Source organism: Triticum aestivum, chromosome 3D (assembly GCF_018294505.1).
Source record: "Triticum aestivum cultivar Chinese Spring chromosome 3D, IWGSC CS RefSeq v2.1, whole genome shotgun sequence".
NCBI classification, from domain to species: domain Eukaryota; kingdom Viridiplantae; phylum Streptophyta; class Magnoliopsida; order Poales; family Poaceae; genus Triticum; species Triticum aestivum.
In genome coordinates this window covers 127262867-127282854 of record NC_057802.1, presented here as the reverse complement: position 1 = coordinate 127282854, position 19988 = coordinate 127262867, and positions in this window count along the sequence as shown.

Sequence of the window (19988 nt, the reverse complement as noted above, 5' to 3'; positions counted from 1 at the left end):
TCTGTTTGGAGTCTTCGGGATCAACGCGGAGGCGATTTTTGATGACCCGAGAGGTCATCGTCGGCATAAGGGCCGAACAGGCGGTCATGATGAAGCCGCCCAGCCGGAGGGTTTGGCCTAGGGCCAGGGCTCCTCCGGAGGTGATGTTTTCCTTGACGACAAGGCGAGCCATCAACCCTTTTGACGACGGCACAGTGAAACTCTCAATGAAAGCACCAATGTCGGTGTCAAAACCGGCGGATCTTGGGTAGGGGGTCCCAAACTGTGCGTCTAAGGTCGATGGTAACAGGAGACGAGGGACACAATGTTTACCCTGGTTCGGGCCCTCTCTATGGAGGTAATACCCTACTTCCTGCTTGATTCATCTTGATGAATATGAGTATTACAAGAGTTGATCTATCACGAGATCGTAATGACTAAAACCCTAGAAGTCTAGCCTGTATGACTATGATTATGATGATTATTCTCTATGGACCTAGCCCTCTGGTTTATATAAACACTGGAGGGATCTAGGGTTACATAAGGTTGGTTACGGAGAAAGGAATCTTCATATTCGATCGCCAAGCTTGCCTTCCACGCCAAGGAGAGTCCCATCCGGACACGGGTAGAGTCTTCGGTCTTTGTATCTTCACAGCCCATCAGTCCGGCCCATGGCTAACAGGCCGGATGCCCGAGCGCCCCTTAGTCCAGGACTCCCTCACCCCCCTCATATATATAGGTTGGTGGGGAGGAGAGGCAGACAAGGGGGTGCCCCAAGTAGGAGGAATCCTACTTGGGCACCTCCCTATTCGGCCTCCCCCTTCCATATCCATCCGGAGGGGGAAGGAAGGAGGAGGCCGAATTGCTCCCCTTCCTTTCTCTCTTCCCCTCTTTCCTTCCTCCCTTATTTGGCTTTCATGGGGTGCACCAGCCCCTAGGGGGCGGGTCTGTCCCCTTCTTGGCCCATTAGGCCCATGTAGTTGCCAGGGGGATGCCCGGAACCCCTTCCGGTGATTCGATATATATGTACCTGGTACCTCCAGAACACTTCCGGTGTCCGAATATCATCGTCCTATATATGAATCTCTACCTCTCGACCATTTTGAGACTCCTCATCATGTCCGTGATCTCATCCGGGACCCCGAACAACATTCGGTCACCAAATCACATAACTCATATAATACAAAACCGTCATCGAATGTTAAGCGTGCGGACCCTACGGGTTCGAGAACTATGTTGACATGACCAAGACACCTCTTCGGTCAATAACCAATATCGGAACCTAGGTGCTCATATTGGTTCCCACATATTCTTCGAAGATCTTTATCGGTCGTACCGTAATGACAACATATGTTATTCCCTCTGTCATCGCTATGTTACTTGCCCGAGATTCGATCGTCGGTATCTTCATACCTAGTTCAATCTCGTTACCGACAAGTCTCTTTATTCGTTCCGTAATACATCATCAAGTAACTAACTCATTAGTCACATTGCTTGCAAGGCTTATTATGATATTTACTACCAAGAGGGCCCAGAGATACCTCTCCGATACTCGAAGTGACAAATCCTAATCTTGATCTATGCCAACCCAACAAACACCTTCGGAGATACCTGTAGAGCATCTTTATAATCACCCAGTTACGTTGTGACATTTGATAGCACACAAGGTATTCCTCCGGTATCCGGGAGTTGCATAATCTCATAGTCGAAGGAATATGTATTTGACATGAAGAAAGCAATAGCAATAAAACTGAACTATCTATATGCTAAGCTAACGGATGGGTCTTGTCCATCACATCATTCTCCTAATGATGTGATCCCGTTCATCAAATGACAACACATGTCTATGGTTAGGAAACTTAACCATCTTTGATTAACGAGCTAGTCTAGTAGAAGCTTACTAGGGACACGGTGTTTTTTCTATGTATCCACGCATGTATCAAGTTTTTAGTTAATACAATTCTTGCATGAATAATAAACATTTATCATGATATAAGGAAATATAAAATAACAACTTTATTATTGCCTCTAGGGCATATTTCCTTCAGTCTCCCACTTGCACTAGAGTCAATAATCTAGTGCACATCGCCATGTGATTTGACACCAATAGTTCACATCTTTATGTGATTAACACCCATAGTTCACATCGCCATGTGACCAACACCCAAAGGGTTTACTAGGGTCAATAATCTAGTTCACATCGCTATATGATTAACACCCAAAGAGCACTAATTTGTGATCATGTCTTGCTTGTGAGAGATGTTTAGTCAACGGGTCTGCCACATTCAGATCCATATGTATTTTGCAAATTTCTATGTCTACAATGCTCTGCATGGAGCTACTCTAGCAAATTGCTCCCACTTTCAATTTGTATCCAGATCAAGACTCAGAGTCATCGAGAACGGTGTCAAAGCTTGCATCGACGTAACTCTTTATGACGAACTCTTTATCACCTCCATAACTGAGAAACATTTCCTTAGTCCTCTTTAGGTACCTAAGGATAATTTTGACCATTGTCCAATGATCTAATCCTCGATCACTATTGTACCCCCTTGCCAATCTTATGGCAAGGCACACAACAGGTCTGGTACACAGCATGGCATACTTTATAGAACCTATGACTGAGGCATAGGTAATGACTTTCATTCTCTCTATATATTCTGCCATGGTCGGGTTTTGAGTCTTACTCAACTTCACACCTTGCAACACAGGCAAGAACCCTTCCTTTGACTGATCCATTTTGAACTACTTCAAAACTATATCAAGGTATGTGCTTTGTGAAAGTCCAATTAAGCGTCTTGATCTATCTCTATAGATCTTGATGCTCAATATATAAGCAGCTTCACCGAGGTCTTTCTTAGAAAAATTCTTATTGAAGTATCCTTGTATGCTATCCAGAAATTCTATATCATTTCCGATCAACAATATGTCATCCACATATAATATCAGAATTACTACTGGGCTCCCACACACTTTCTTGTAAATACAGGCTTCACCATAAGTCTGTATAAAACCATATGCTTTGATCACCTCATCAAAGCATATATTCCAACTCCGAGATGCTTGCACCAGTCCATAGATGGATCTCTGGAGTTTCCACACTTTGTTAGCACCTTTAGGATCGACAAAACCTTCTAATTGCATCATATACAACTCTTCTTTAATTAATCCATTAAGGAATGCAGTTTGGACATCCGTTCGCCAGATTTCATAAAATGCAGCAATTGCTAACATGATTCGGACAGACTTAAGCATCGCTACGAGTGAGAAAATCTCATCATAGTCAACACCTTGAACTTGTCGAAAACCTTTTGTGACAAGTCGAGCTTTGTAGATAGTAACACTACCATCAGTGTCCGTCTTCCTCTTGAAGATCCATTTATTCTCTATGGCTCACCAATCATCGGGCAAGTCCACCAAAGTCCATACTTTGTTCTCATACATGGATCCTATCTCAGATTTCATGGCCTCAAGCCATTTATCGGAATTTGGGCTCATCATAGCTTCTTCATAGTTCGTAGGTTCGTCATGGTCTAGTAACATGACTTCCAGAACAGGATTACCATACCACTCTGGTGCAAAACATGCTCTAGTTGACCTACGAGGTTCGGTAGTAACTTGATCTGAAGTTCCATGATCATCATCATTAGCTTCCTCACTATTTAGTGTAGGCATCACGGGAACGGTTTTCTGTGATGAGCTACTTACCAATTCAAGAGAAGGTACAATTACCTCATCAAGTTCTACTTTCCTCCCACTCACCTCTTTTGAGAGAAACTCCTTATCTAGAAAGGATCCATTCTTGCAACATAGATCTTGCCTTCAGATATGTGGTAGAAGGTGTACCCAACAGTTTCTTTTGGGTATCCTTGTTGGGGAACGTAGTAATTTCAAAAAAATCCTACGCACACACAGGATCATGGTGATGCATAGCAACAAGATGGGAGAGTGTGTCCACGTACCCTCGTAGACCGAAAGCGGAAGCGTTAGCACAACGCGGTTGATGTAGTCGTACGTCTTCACGATGCGACCGATCCGAGTACCGAACGTACGGCACCTCCGAGTTCAGCACACGTTCAGCTCGATGACGTCCCTCGAACTTCGATCCAGCCAAGCTTTGAGGGAGAGTTCCATTAGCACGACGGTGTGGTGATGGTGATGATGATGCTACTGACGCAGGGCTTCGCCTAAGCACCGCTACGATATGATCGAGGTGGAATATGGTGGAGGGGGGCACCTCACACGGCTAAGAGATCAAGAGATCAATTGTTGTGTCTAGAGGTGCCCCCTGCCCCCGTTTATAAAGGACTAGGGGGAGGAGGCGGCCGTCCAGGAGGAGGGCGCGCCAGGGAGGAGTCCTACTCCCACCGGGAGTAGGACTCCCTCTTTTCCTAGTTGGAGTAGGAGGGGGAAAGGAAGGGAAGGAGAGAGGGGGAGCCGCCCCCCTCCTTGTCCAATTTGGACTAGAGGGGGAGGGGGCGCGCGGCCAGCCCTAGCCGCCCCTCCTCTTCTCCACTAAGGCCCATCTTGTCCCATTAAACTCCCCGAGGGGTTCCGGTACCCCCCGGTACTCCGGTATATGTTCGATACTCCCCGAAACCATTCCGGTGTCTGAACATAGTCGTCCAATATATCGATATTTATGTCTCGACCATTTCGAGACTCCTCGTCATGTCCGTGATCATATCCGGGACTCCGAACTACCTTCGGTACATCAAAACACAAAACTCATAATACTGATCGTCATCTAACTTTAAGCGTGCGGACCCTACGGGTTCGAGAACTATGTAGACATGACCGAGACACGTCTCCGGTCAATAACCAATAGCGGAACCTGGATGCTCGTATTGGCTCCTACATATTCTACGAAGATCTTTATCGGTCAAACCGCATAACAACATACGTTGTTACCTTTGTCATCGGTATGTTTCTTGCCCGAGATTCGATCGTCGGTATCTCAATACCTAGTTCAATCTCGTTACCGGCAAGTCTCTTTACTCGTTTTGTAATACATCATCTCGCATCTAACTCATTAGTCACAATGCTTGCAAGGCTTATAGTGATGTGCATTACCGAGAGGGCCCAGAGATACCTCTCCGACAATCGGAGTGACAAATCCTAATCTCGAAATACGCCAACCCAACAAGTACCTTCGGAGACACCTGTAGAGCACCTTTATAATCATCCAGTAACATTGTGATGTTTGGTAGCACACAAAGTGTTCCTCCGGTAAACGGGAGTTGCATAATCTCATAGTCATAGGAACATGTATAAGTCATGAAGAAAGCAATAGCAACATACTAAACGATCAAGTGCTAAGCTAACGGAATGGGTCAAGTCAATCACATCATTCTCCTAATAATGTGATCCCATTAATCAAATGACAACTCATGTCCATGGCTAGGAAACTTAACCATCTTTGATTAACGAGCTAGTCGAGTAGAGGCATACTAGTGACACTATGTTTGTCTATGTATTCACACATGTATTATGTTTCCGGTTAATACAATTCTAGCATGAATAATAAACATTTATCATGATATGAGGAAATAAATAATAACTTTATTATTGCCTCTAGGGAATATTTCCTTCAATCCTATGAAGACGCACTTCTCCGATTTGGGTTCGACCTTATCAGGCTGAAGCCTTTTCACATAAGCATCGCAACCCCAAACTTTAAGAAACGGCAGCTTAGGTTTCTTGCCAAACCACAGTTCATACGGTGTCGTCTCAATGGATTTAGACGGTGCCCTATTTAACGTAATTGCAGCTGTCTCTAATGCATAACCCCAAAACGATAGTGGTAAATCGGTAAGAGACATCATAGATCGCACCATATGTAATAAAGTACGGTTACGATGTTCGGACACACAATTACGCTGTGGTGTTCCAGGTGGCGTGAGTTGTGAAACTATCCACCTTGTTTTTAAATGAAGGCCAAACTCGTAACTCAAATATTCGCCTCCGCGATCAGATCGTAGAAACTTTATTTTCTTGTTACGATAATTCTCAACTTCACTCTGAAATTCTTTGAACTTTTCAAATATTTCAGACTTGTGTTTCATCAAGTAGATATGCCCATATCTGCTCAAATCATCTATGAAGGTCAGAAGATAACGATACTTGCCGTGAGCTTCAACACTCGTCGGACCGCATACATCGGTATGTACTATTTCCAATAAGTCATTAGCTCGATCAATTGTTCCGGAGAACAGAGTTTTAGTCGTCTTGCCCATGAGGCATGGTTCGCAAGTATCAAATGATTCATAATCAAGTGATTCCAAAAGCCCATCTGCATGGAGTTTCTTCATGCGCTTTACACCAATATGACCTAAACGGCAGTGCCACAAATATGTTGCACCATCATTATCAACTTTGCATCTTTTGGCATCAATATTATGAATACGTGCATCACTACGATCGAGATTCAATAAACCATTCACCTTGGGTGTATGACCACAGAAAGTTTTATTCATGTAAATAGAACAACAATTATTCTCTGACTTAAATGAACAACTGTATTGCAATAAACATGATCTAATCATATTCATGCTCAACGCAAACACCAAATAACATTTATTTTCGGCTCAACACTAATGCCGAAGGTAGAGGGAGAGTGCGATGGTGATCGTATCAACCTTGGAATCACTTCCAACACACATCGTCACCTTGTCCTTAACTAGTCTCTGTTCATTTTGCAACTCCTGTTTTGAGTTACAATCTTAGCAACTGAACCGGTATCAAATACCCTGGGGTTACTATGAACACTAGTAAAGTACACATCAATAACATGTATATCAAATATACCTTTGTTCACTTTGCCATACTTCTTATCCGCCAAGTATTTGGGGTAGTTTCGTTTTTAGTGACCATTCCCTTTGTAGTAGAAGTACTCAGTTTCAGGCTTAGGTCTAGCTTTGGGCTTCTTCACGGGAGTGGCAACTTGGTTGCCATTCTACTTGAAGCTCCCTTTCTTTCCCTTGCCCTTTTTCTGGAAACTAGTGGTCTTGTTAACCATCAACACTTGATGCTATTTCTTGATTTCTACCTTCGCCGATTTCAGCATCGCGAAGAGCTTGGGAATCGTTTTCGTCATCCCTTGCATATTATAGTTCATCACGAAGTTCTAGTAACTTGGTGATAGTGACTAGAGAACTCTGTCAATCACTATATTATCTGGAAGATTAACTCCCACTTGATTCAAGTGGTTGTAGTACCCAGACATTCTGAGCACATGCTCACTAGATGAGCTATTCTCCTCCATCTTGTAGGCAAAGTACTTGTCAGAGGTCTGATACCTCTTAACACGGGCATGAGTCTGAAATATCCTTTTCAGATCTTGGAACATCTCATATGCTCCATGGCGTAATAAACATTTTTGAAGTCCTGGTTCTAGGACGTAAAACATGGTGCACTAAACTATCAAGTAGTCATCATACCAAGCTTGTCAAACGTTCATAACATCTACATCTGCTCCTGCAATAGGTCTGTCACCTAGCGGTGCATCAAGGACATAATTCTTCTATGGAGCAATGAGGATAATCCTCAAATCATGGACCCAATCCGTATCATTGCTACTATCATCTTTCAACGTAGTTTTCTCTAGGAACATATAAAAAACAAGGGAGCTAAATCGCGAGCTATTGATCTACAACATAGATATGCAAATACTACCAGGACTAAGTTCATGATAAATTAAGTTCAATTAATCATATTACTTAAGAACTCCCACTTAGATAGACATCCCTTGAGTCATCTAAATGATTACATGATCCAAATCAACTAAACCATGTCCGATCATCACGTGAGATGGAGTAGTCTTCAATGGTCAACATCTCTATGTTGATCATATCTACTATATGATTCACGTTTGACCTTGCGGTCTCCAGTATTCCGAGGCCATGTATGTACATGCTAGGCTCGTCAAGTTTAACCCGAGTATTCCGCATGTGCAGAACTGTCTTGCACCCGTTGTATGTGAACGTAGAGCTTATCACACCCGATAATCACGTGGTGTCCCGGCACGACGAACTATCGCAACGGTGCATACTCAGGGAGAACACTTATACCTTGAAATTTTAGTAAGGGATCATCTTATAATGCTATCTCCGTACTAAGCAAAATAAGATGCATAAAAGATAAACATCACAAGAAATCAAAATATGTGACAGTATATGGCCATCATCATCTTGTGCCTTTGATATCCATCTCCAAAGCACCGTCATGATTTCCATCGTCACCGGCTTGACACCTTGATCTCCATCATAGCGTCGTTGTCGTCTCGCCAACTATTGCTTCTAAGCCTATCACTAACGCATAGTCATAAAGTAAAGCAATTACATGGCGTTTGCATTTCATACAATAAAGCGACAACCATAAGGCTCCTGCCAGTTGCCGATTACTTTTGCAAAACATGATCATCTCATACAACAACGTGTTGGGGAACATAGCATGCAATTTAAAAAAAAATCCTACGATCACGCAAGATCTATCTAGGAGATGCATAGCGACGAGAGGGGGAGAGTTTCTCCACGTACCCTCATAGACCGAAAGCGGAAGCGTTAGGTTAACGCGGTTGATGTAGTCGAATGTCTTCACGATCCAACCGATCCAAGTGCCGAACGTACGACACCTCCGTGTTCAGCACACGTTCAGCTCGATGACGTCCCTCGAACTCTTGATCCAGCAGAGGGTCGAGGGAGAGTTCCGTCAGCACAATGGCGTGGTGACTGTGATGGTGATGTGATCCGCGCAGGGCTTCGCCTAAGCACTACAACGCTATGACCGGAGGAGTAAACTGTGGAGGGGGGCACCGCACACGGCTAAGAACAATTGATGTGCTATGGGGTGCCACCTGCCCCTGTATATAGAGGAGGAGAGGGAGGAGGCCGGCCAAGGGGCGCACCAAAGGGGGGGGGACCGACTAGGACTCCTAGTCCTATTCGCCCCCCTTCCTTCCAACGGAGGGGGAAGGGGCAAGGAGAGGAGAGGAAGAGGGAAAGGGGGGCCGCGCCCCCTCCCCTTCCTATTCGGACTCCCCTTGGGGGCGAGCCTCCCCCTTTTGGGCTGTCCCCTCTTCTCTCCCATGGCCCATGAGGCCCATGATTTCCCCGTGGGGTTCCGGTAACCCCTCGGTACTCCGGAAAAATACCCGAATCACTCGGAACCATTCCGATGTCCGAACACAACCTTCTAATATATGAATCTTTACCTCTCAACTATTTCAAGACTCCTCGTCACGTCCGTGATCTCATCCGGGACTCCGAACAAACTTGGGTCACCAAAACACATAACTCATAATACAAATCGTGATCGAACGTTTAGCGCCCTACGTGTTCGAGAACTATGTAGACATGACCGAGACACATCTTCGGTCAATAACCAATAGCGGAACCTGGATGCTCATTTTGGTTCCTACATATTGTACGAAGATCTTTATCGGTTAAACCGCATAACAACATACGTCATTCCCTTTGTCATCGGTATGTTACTTGCCCGAGTTTCGATCATCGGCATCATCATACCTAGTTCAATCTCGTTACCGGAAAGTCTCTTTACTCGTTCCGTAATGCATCATCCCGCAACTAACTCATTAGTCACATTTCTTGCAAGGTTTATAGTGATGTGCATTACCGAGAGGGCCCAGAGATACCCCTCCGATACACGGAGTGACAAATCCTAATCTTGATCTATGCCAACCCAACAAACACCTTCGGAGACACCTATAGAGCATCTTCATAATCACCCGGTTATGTTGTGACGTTTGATAGCACACAAAGTGTTCCTCTAGTATTCGGGAGTTGCATAATCTCATAGTCAGAGGAATATGTATAAGTCATGAAGAAAGCAATAGCAATAAAACTAAACGATCATAATGCTAAGATAACGGATGGGTCTTGTCCATCACATCATTCTCTAATGATGTTATCCCGTTCATCAAATGACAACACATGTCTATGGTCACGAAACTTAACCATCTTTGATTAACGAGCTAGTCAAGTAGAGGCATACTAGGGACACTCTGTTTTGTCTATGTATTCACACATGTACTAAGTTTCCGGTTAATACAATTCTAGCATTAATAAAAACAGTTATCATGATATAAGGAAATATAAATAACAACTTTATTATTGCCTCTAGGGCATATTTCCTTCAGTCTCCCACTTGCACTAGAGTCAATAATCTAGTTCACATCGCCATGTGATTTAACACCAATAGTTCACATCACCATGTGATTAATAACTATAGTTCACATCACCATGTGACCAACACCCAAAGGGTTTACTAGAGTCAGTAATCTAGTTCACATCACCATGTGATTAACACCCAAAGAGTACTAAGGTGTGATCTTGTTTTGCTTGTGAGAGAGGTTTAGTCAACAAGTCTGCCACCTTCAGATCCGTATGTGTTTTGCAAATTTCTATGTCTACAATGCTCTGCACAGAGCTACTCTTAGCTAAATGCTCCTGCTTTCAATATGTATCCATATCGAGACTCAGAGTCATCCAGATTGGTGTCAAAGCTTGCATCGACGTAACTCTTTATGACGAACTCCTTTATCACCTCCATAACCAAGAAATATTTCCTTAGTCCTCTAAGGATAATTTTGACTGTTGTCTAGTAATCTACTCCTAGATCACTATTATACTCCCTTGCCAAACACATGCTAAGGTATACAATAGGTCTGGTACACAGCATAGCATAATTTATAGAACCTATGGCTAAGGCATAGGGAATGACTTTCATTCTCTCTCTATCTTCTGCCGTGGTCGGGCTTTTGAGTCTTACTCAACTTCACACCTTGCAACACAGGCAAGAACTCCTTTGACTGATCCATTTTGAACTTCTTCAAAACTTTATCAAGGTATGTGCTTTGTGAAAGTCCAATTAAGCGTCTTGATCTATCTCTATGGATCTTGATGCTCAATATATAAGCAGCTTCACCGAGGTCTTTCACTGAAAAATTCTTATTCAAGTATCCTTTTATGCTATCCAGAAATTCTGTATTATTTCCAATCATTAATATGTCATCGACATATAATATTGGAAATGCTACAGAGCTCCCACTCACTTTCTTGTAAATACAGGCTTCTCCAAAAGTCTGTATAAAACCATATGCTTTGATCACACTATCAAAGCATATATTCCAACTCCGAGAGGCTTGCACCAGTCCATAAATGGGTCACTGGAACTTGCACACTTTGTTAGCACCTTTAGGATCGACAAAACCTTCTTGTTGCATCATATACAACTCTTCTTTAAGATATCCATTAAGGAATGCAGGTTTGACATCCATTTGCCAAATTTCATAATCATGAAATGTGGCAATTGCTAACATGATTCGGACGGACGTAAGCATCGCTACGGGTGAGAAGGTCTCATCGTAGTCAACCCCTTGAATTTGTCGAAAACCTTTCGCAACAAGTCGAGCTTTGTAGACAGTAACATTACCGTCAGCGTCAGTCTTCTTCTTGAAGATCCATTTATTCTCTATGGCTTGCCGATCATCAGGCAAGTCAACCAAAGTCCACACTTTGTTCTCATACATGAATCCCATCTCAGATTTCATGGCCTCAAGCCATTTCGCGGAATCTGGGCTCATCATCGCTTCCTCATAGTTCGTAGGTTCGCCAAGGTCTAGTAACATGACTCCCATAACAGGATTACCGTACCATTCTGGTGCGGACCATACTCTGGTTGACCTACGAGGTTTGGTAGTAACTTGATCTAAAGTTTCATGATCATCATCATTAGCTTCCTCACTGATTGGTGTAGGAATCACTGGAATTGATTTCTGTGATGGACTACTTTCCAATTCAGGAGAAGGTACAATTACCTCATCAAGTTCTACTTTCCTCCCACTCACTTCTTTCGAGAGAAACTCCATCTCTAGAAAGGATCCATTATTAGCAACGAATATCTTGCCTTCAGATCTGTGATAGAAGGTGTACCCAACAGTTTCCTTTGGGTATCCTATGAAGACACATTTCTCCGATTTGGGTTCGAGCTTATCAGGTTGAAGCTTTTTCACATAAGCATCGCAGACCCAAACTTTAAGAAACGACAGCTTAGGTTTCTTGCCAAACCACAGTTCATATGGTGTTGTCTCAACAGATTTAGATGGTGCCCTATTTAATGTGAATGCAGCTGTCTCTAATGCATAACCCCAAAACAATAGTGGTAAATTGGTAAGAAACATCATAGATAGCACCATATCTAATAAAGTACGGTTACGTTGTTCGGACACACCATTACGCTGTGGTGTTCCAGGTGGCGTGAGTTGTGAAACTATTCCACATTGTTTTAAATGAATGCCAAACTCGTAACTCAAATATTCGCCTCCGCGGTCAGATCGTAGAAACTTTATTTTCTTGTTACGACGATTCTCAACTTCACTCTGAAATTCTTTGAAGTTTTCAAATGTTTCAGACTTGTGTTTCATTAAGTAGATATACCCATATCTGCTCAAATATTCTGTGAAGGTGAGAAAATAACGATACCTGCCATGAGCCTTAACACTCATCGGACCACATACATCGGTATGTATTATTTCCAATAAGTCACTGGCTCACTCCATTATTCCGGAGAACGGAGTCTTAGTCATCTTGCCCATGAGGCATGGTTCGCAAGCATCAAATGATTCATAATCAAGTGATTCCTAAAGTCCATTCGCATGGAGTTTCTTCATGCGCTTTACACCAATATGACCTAAACGACAGTGCCATTAGTATGTTGCAGTATCATTATCAACTTTGCATCTTTTGGCATCAATATTATGAATATGTGCATCACTACGATCAAGATTCAATAAACAATTCACCTTGGGTGTATGACCACAGAAGGTTTTATTCTTGTAAATAGAATAACAATTATTCTTTGACTTAAATAAATAACGTATTGCAATAAACATGATCCAATCATATTATGCTCAACGCAAACACCAAATAACATTTATTTTAGGTTCAACACTAACCCGAAGGTAAAGGGAGTGTGCGATGGTGATCTTATCAACCTTGGAATCACTTCCAACACATATCGTCACCTCGCCCTCAACTAGTATTTGTTCATTTTGCAACTCCTCTTTTGAGTTACAAATTTTTGCAACTTGAACCGGTATCAAATACCGAGGGGCTACTATGAACACTAGTAAAGTACATATCAATAACATGTATATCAAATATACCTTTGTTCACTTTGCCATCCTTCTTATCCGCCAAGTATTTGGGGCAGTTCCGCTTCCAGTGACCATTTCCTTTGCAGTAGAATCACTCAGTTTCAGGCTTGGGTCTAGCTTTGGGCTTCTTCACGTGAGTGACAACTTGCTTGCCATTTTGAAGTTCCCTTTCTTTCCCTTGCCCTTTTTATTGAAACTAGTGATCTTGTTAACCATCAACACTTGATGCTATTTCTTGATTTCTACCTTCGCTGATTTCAGCATCGCAAAGAGCTTGGGAATCGTTTTCATAATCCCTTGCATATTATAGTTCATCACAAAGCTCTAGTAACTTGGTGATAGTGACTAGAGAGCTCTGTCAATCACTATATAATCTAGAAGATTAACTCCAACTTGATTCAAGCGATTGTAGTGCCGAGACATTCTGAGCACATGCTCACTAGCTGAGCTATTCTCCTCCATCCTGTAGGCCAAAGTACTTGTCAAAGGTCTCATACCTCTTAACACGGGCATGATTCTGAAATATCCTTTTCAGATCTTGGAACATCTCATATGCTCCATGGCGTTCAAAACATTTTTCAAGTCCCGGTTCTAAGACCTAAAGCATGGTGCACTAAACTATCAAGTAGTCATCATACCAAGCTTGTCAAACGTTCATAACATCTACATCTGCTCCTGCAATAGGTCTGTCACCTAGCAGTGCATCAAGGACATAATTCTTCTGTGCAGCAATGAGGATAATCCTCAAATCACGAACCCAGTCCGCATCATTGCTACTATCTTCTTTCAACTTAGTTTTCTCTAGGAACATATCAAAAATAAAACAAGGGAGGTATACACGAGCTATTGATCTACAACAACATAGATATGCAAAAACTATCAGGACTAAGTTCTTGATAAATTAAAGTTCAATTAATCATATTACTTAAGAACTCGCACTTAGATAGACATCCCTGATGTCTACTACACAACTTTATTCTTGTAGACACGTGTTGGGCCTCGAAGCGCAGAGTTTTGTTGGACAGTAGCAATTTTCCCTCAAGTGGATGACCTAAGGTTTATCAATCCGTGAGAGGTGTAGGACGAACATGTTCTCTCTCAAACGACCCTGCAACCAAATACAAGAAATCTCCTGTGTCCCCAACACACTCAGTACAATGGAAAATTGTATAGCTGCACAAGTTCGGCGAAGAGATGGTGATAAAAGTGTAATATGGATGGTAGACATATATTTTTATAATCTGAATAAATAAAAACAGCAAGGTAGCAAATAGTAAACGGGCACAAAAACGGTATTGCAATGCTTGAAAACAAGGCCCAGGTTCCGTACATTCGCTAGTGCAATTTCTCAACAGTGCTAACATAGTTGGGTCATATGATTATCCCTCAAAGTGGAACGAAGAATCACTCCCGAGTTCCTAATAAGGGAGAACAAAATATAGAAATTGTTTGTAGGGTACGAGACCACCTCAAAGCTATTCTTTCCATTCGATCTATTCAAGAGTTCATACTAAAATAACACAAAGCTATTTTTTCCGTTCGATCTATTCTAGAGTTCGTACTAAAATAACACCAAAGCAAGTTCATAATCATAATACTCAATCCACATAAAGAACTACAAAGAGACCCCAAAGTTTCTCTCAGAGAAAAGATAATAAAAACGTGCATCAACCCCTATGCATAGATTACCCCAACGTCACCTCAGGAATCCGCAAGTTGAGTTCCATAACATATATCAAGTGAATCAATATGATACCCCATTGTCACCTCAAGTATTCATACGGCAAGACATACATCATGTGTTCTCATATCTGAATATTCAATCCGACAAGACAAAACTTCAAAGGGTAAAGATTCAATTCATCACAACAAGAGTATAGAGGGGAGAAACATCATATAATCCATCTATATTAACAAAACCCAAGATATAGATCACGAGAGAGAGAGAGATTAAACACATAGCTACTGGTACAAACCCTCAGCCCCGAGGGTGGACTACTCCCTCCTCATCGTGGTGGCCGCCGGGATGATGAAGATGGCCACCGGAGATGATTCCCCCCTTCGGCAGGGTGCCGGAACGGGTCTAGATTGGTTTTCGGTGGCTATAGAGCCTTGCGGCGGCGGAACTTATGATCTAGGTTAACCCCGAAGGGTTTCGGAATATTTGGGAATTTATAGTGGAAAGAGGGGGTGCGGGAGGCCACCGAGGTGGGCACAACCGACCTGGGCGCGCCAGGGGGCCCTGGCGTGCCATGGTGGATTTTGCCCCCCTAGGGGCACCCCCTAGGTCCTTCTTTGGCCCACTATTGGTCTTCTGGTCCGTAAAAAATCTCCGTGAAGTTTCGTTGCATTTGGACTCCGTTTGGTATTGATTTCCTGCGATGTAAAAAACAAGCAAAAAACTGCAACTGGCACTAGGCACTGGGTCAATAGGTTAGTCCCAAAAAATGATATAAAGTTGCTATAAAATGATTGTAAAACATCCAAGAATGATAAAATAACAGCATGAATACTTCATAAATTACAGATACGTTGGAGACGTATCAACATCCCCATGCTTAATTCCTACTTGTCCTCGAGTAGTTAAATGATAAAAGAAATAATTTATGAAGTGTGAATGCTAGCAAAGTGCACAAGTTTGATCAATGACAATTTCAACCACTTTTCCTAGCATCATAACAACAATTCTTTCTTATAGAACTTCTCATGTTATAGTGGCAACCAATTCACATGTTAAGGTTCAAACAATGAATTCTCTTGAAACTCAACAACCTATGTTCTCAGTCACCAAGCAATTGTAATTCAACTTATTCAACAGAGTTTAAATAAGAGCTCCACATACTCAACCATCGTATAGTCTTCTATGATTGCTAACACTCACCGCATACACATGAGCAAAACGTTTCAACCGGACACATAGAAAGATAGGGACTTATTGTTTTGCCTCCCAACGTATTCACCTCAAGGGTGATGTCAACAATAATAACTCATGCTACCCATATTCAACTGGACATATGTGCCTAGATCTTTCCTCACCACATGATGCTTGCCAAAGTATAAAAATAAAAAGGAATAGAGAGAAAAACTTTGACTCTTTGCATAAAAGTAAATTCATAAAAGTAAAAGATAGGCCCTTCGCAGAGAGAAGCAGAGGTTGCCATGTGCTTATTTGTTTGTATGCTCAGCCCCTTAGTGCAAAAGAACGTCATGTTATATTGCCCCTTATGATAGCAACCTTTATTATGCAGTTTGTTGCTTTTATTCTTTGCCATCACAAGTTCGTACAATGCTCAATTTTCTCTTACACTAAATGATCTCACACTTTTAGAAGCAATTTTTATTGCCTTTTTGCACCGAGACAACTTACTTGAGGGATCTTGCTCAATCCTTAGGTAGGTATGGTGGACTCTTCAAAATAAGATTTGGGTTTAAGGGTTTTTGGATGCTCAAGTAGTATCTCTACTTGGTGCGGAATTTTTGGCTAGCAAAGATGGGGGGCAAGCACCACATGTTGAAGGATCTATGACAATATAAATTCTATGTGAATATGAACAAACATAAATCATTACGTTGTCTTCGTTGTCCAACGTCAACAATTTTGGCATATAATATTTTGATGGGGGCTCACAATCACAAAAGATTTCCATGATAGTGTTGTCGGAGTAAATGACCACGGGTAGCCTCATCGGCTGCCCATGGTATTTCAAGACATCAGAGCTAGCTGCGCCCCTCAAGCCTCAAAGATGAAGAACCGCCTTCTCGGAGCTGGCTGGTCCAAGCGGCCGGCTGCCAGAAGGCGGCAATCCCCAGATAACGGCCACGAGATGGGCCGACTCCTAGCAGGCAGCCCCCTCTGTTCCCTCGAAGTTAGCACCTCATTATGACGACGAGACGGGGCGTGGATACAGTATAGCCTACCACCCCCGAATCCAGGGCGGAGCGTGGCCACAGTGCAGCGCACTGGGCGGACATCCCTTGCCCGGCGCAGTACTGGTGCCACGCAGCCCATGACATCACCCATGGCAGAGGAGGCCATGCTCCCACTATGGGCTATCGGTACGGCCCGCATGCGGCAGGCCCTACTTGTCTGTGAGAAGCCAGAAGGCGGCAAGCCCTGACCAGTCGGTGTGGGGAAGGCCGACTCCCCACCAGGCGGCCCTCCCCCTCCCTCAAAGTATGTGCGCCATTAATCAGAAGAGACGGCGGATGGCTACAGTACACGCCTGCCAGGCGGCGGCACTGTAGCCATTCTCTCCCCGACAAAGCATGCATCATCTGTGGCGCGGCCACAATACTTAGCAGCGGGCGCGGCCTGTCGGTGGAGTACGAGACAGCCGGCGGGACCCACCAGGCGGCGGGCCCTAGCGGCCGGCGGAGAAGCCGGCGACCATAGACACTGACAGCCGGGTCCTACACCCGGCCAAATTACCAATGTACCCCTGGGGGGGTAGGCCTATATAAACCCCCCAGGGCACCCATGCAAAGGGTTGAGCGTCATAGAGACCACCCACACACACATAGAGAGAGTGAAGCTAGGGCTAGCCTTGTTCTTCTTCCTCCTCCAGAGAAACAGCTCAAGGAGCAAGCTTGTAGCCACCATTGTTGATCTAGTGATCAGGCGGAGACCCCGCAGAGGAGGACTACGGGTGTTTGGTAAGATGCGTCGATGTACATGTCTATGCCTTATCCCGTTACCAGGCACCGGGGACGTCCTACTCTCCCCCACCATGATAAGCCATCCTTTGGCATATGTCACACGACACCCCCGACATTCGGCGCCCACCATGGGGCCAGGTGCACCGTCGTCCGAAGATCTGTTCTAGACGGGAACCCTTTTCCTCCCTAGCGAGCGCAGCCAGCCCGGCACGCCCGATGGTGTTTGCGCTGACGCACTGCATGGCATGGAAGTCGCCTGCGCGGCAAGCTGCCTCACTGATCTCTGGCGAGGTCCGCCTCTCCGACGAGCCCGCGCCCGACGCGGGAGCAGCTTGCTCCGAGAGCTGCCTTGTCGACCTCCTTGGCTAGCTCCACATCGCCAACGAGCTAGCCTCCGACCTAGAGTCGATTGGCTCCACCGACCCGATGCTTTGTCGACTCCGACACGGCGTCCGTCGACGCCTTCCCCACCAACGTGGTGGTCATCGACGACCCGCTCCCGCGTGCGGACAGTGGCGGCAGCACCGTCACGGAGGTGCTCGTCATCAACCATGACGGAGCCTCTGGCGGGGCCACCCAGGACCCGTTGTAGGCGGCACTGCGAGATCTGTCTGCACCCATCGCGGCAGACACCAACGCCGAGACGCTAGAAGCCTACCGCGTCTCGCTCGTTGAGAACGCCAAGAAGTTGGCCACCATGAGATGCCTCTCTGAGGCCTACCAGCGCGAGATCGAACGTGCTGTCGGCGGCCCGCCGGCTGGTGGCGAGCCCAACCGCGTGGGCACTGTCCGCCAACGCGGTGCTGCCATCGCCAGCATGCTGGAAGTAGACCGCCCTGTCTACGCCACGCCTGCGGAGAACATACGCGCTACCCAGGCGGAAGCAGATGAGCTGGATCACCTAGAGGGTGACGAGCAACGATGCATGACGGCGCGCGTCCAGCATCTCCTCGATGCGGCTGCCGAGCAGCAAGAAGCTACCCGCCATGCAGAAGAACCCGGCCAGCGGGTTGAGAACCCGCCCCCTCGCCGAGAGCAAGGCACGACCTCTCAGACACCGACAGGCCGCATCCGCGACAGATGAGACCGAGAGCCGGCTGCTAGCCGCAGCCGCACACGCCTTACCATCGAGCGCGACCAAGATGGCAGCCCACGAGCAGTGGAACGACGGGATGACTATCCGCCTCCTCCTCCTCCTCGTGGGGAGAGGCACGCCTCCCCGCCGCCTGTTGAGCACCCGACTCTCGGCAATCGGCTGGGCCGCCGAGAAGGAGTCTGAGAAAATGATGCCCGCCACTGGATCGACCGCCTCGCTCGATCCTTGGCGTTAGAAGAAGAAGATGCGATGGGCCCGCCTTGTTTCGCCCCCCCCCCCCCCCCGCATTCGCGATGAGCCCTTCCCCAAAGGGTTCTCGCTCCCATGAGACACGCCCAAGTACAACGGCTCCGTGAAGCCGGAAGATTGGCTGGTCGACTACTCCACAGCCGTCAACATAGCAAACGGCAACAAGTGCGTTGCCGTGAAGTACGTTCCGCTCATGCTCTAGGGCACGGCCCGGACATGGCTGAACAGCCTGAAGCCCCACAGCATCATCAGCTGGGTAGATTTCACTGAAGTCTTCATCCGCAACTTCACCAGCACCTACAAGCGGCCGCCCAAGCCCTGCCAGCTCTCGCTGTTCATTCAAGGCCCGGATGAGTCCACCCGCGACTACTTGACTCGGTGGGCTGAACTGCGCAACTCCTGTGAAGGGGTGCATGAGGTCCAAGCAATCGAGTACTTCACCGCTGGGTGCCGAGAGGGCACCCTCCTCAAGCACTGACTCCTCTGCGACGAGCCGGCTACACTCGACGAGTTGCTAATCATAGCAGACAAGTAAACCACTGCCGACTCTTCCATGAAGTCGGAGCTCCGAGTGGACGCTTTCGGGAAGGTGCCCGCCCCCCCCCCGGCTCCTCGGACGCCGGCTTGAAAGTGCGTTATATCGACTACAGGGGGGTGAATAGGCAATTTTTATAAATTCTTCACTGAGGAATTTGCAGGTGAGGAAATTCCTTAGCGAAGAACTACTTGCAGCGGAATAAGTACTCAAAAGTATGCATAGGAGAACACAAGCATGGTCATCATGATGAAATGAAGACAAGCACAGAGTACAGAAGCGTAAACACTGGATAGCAC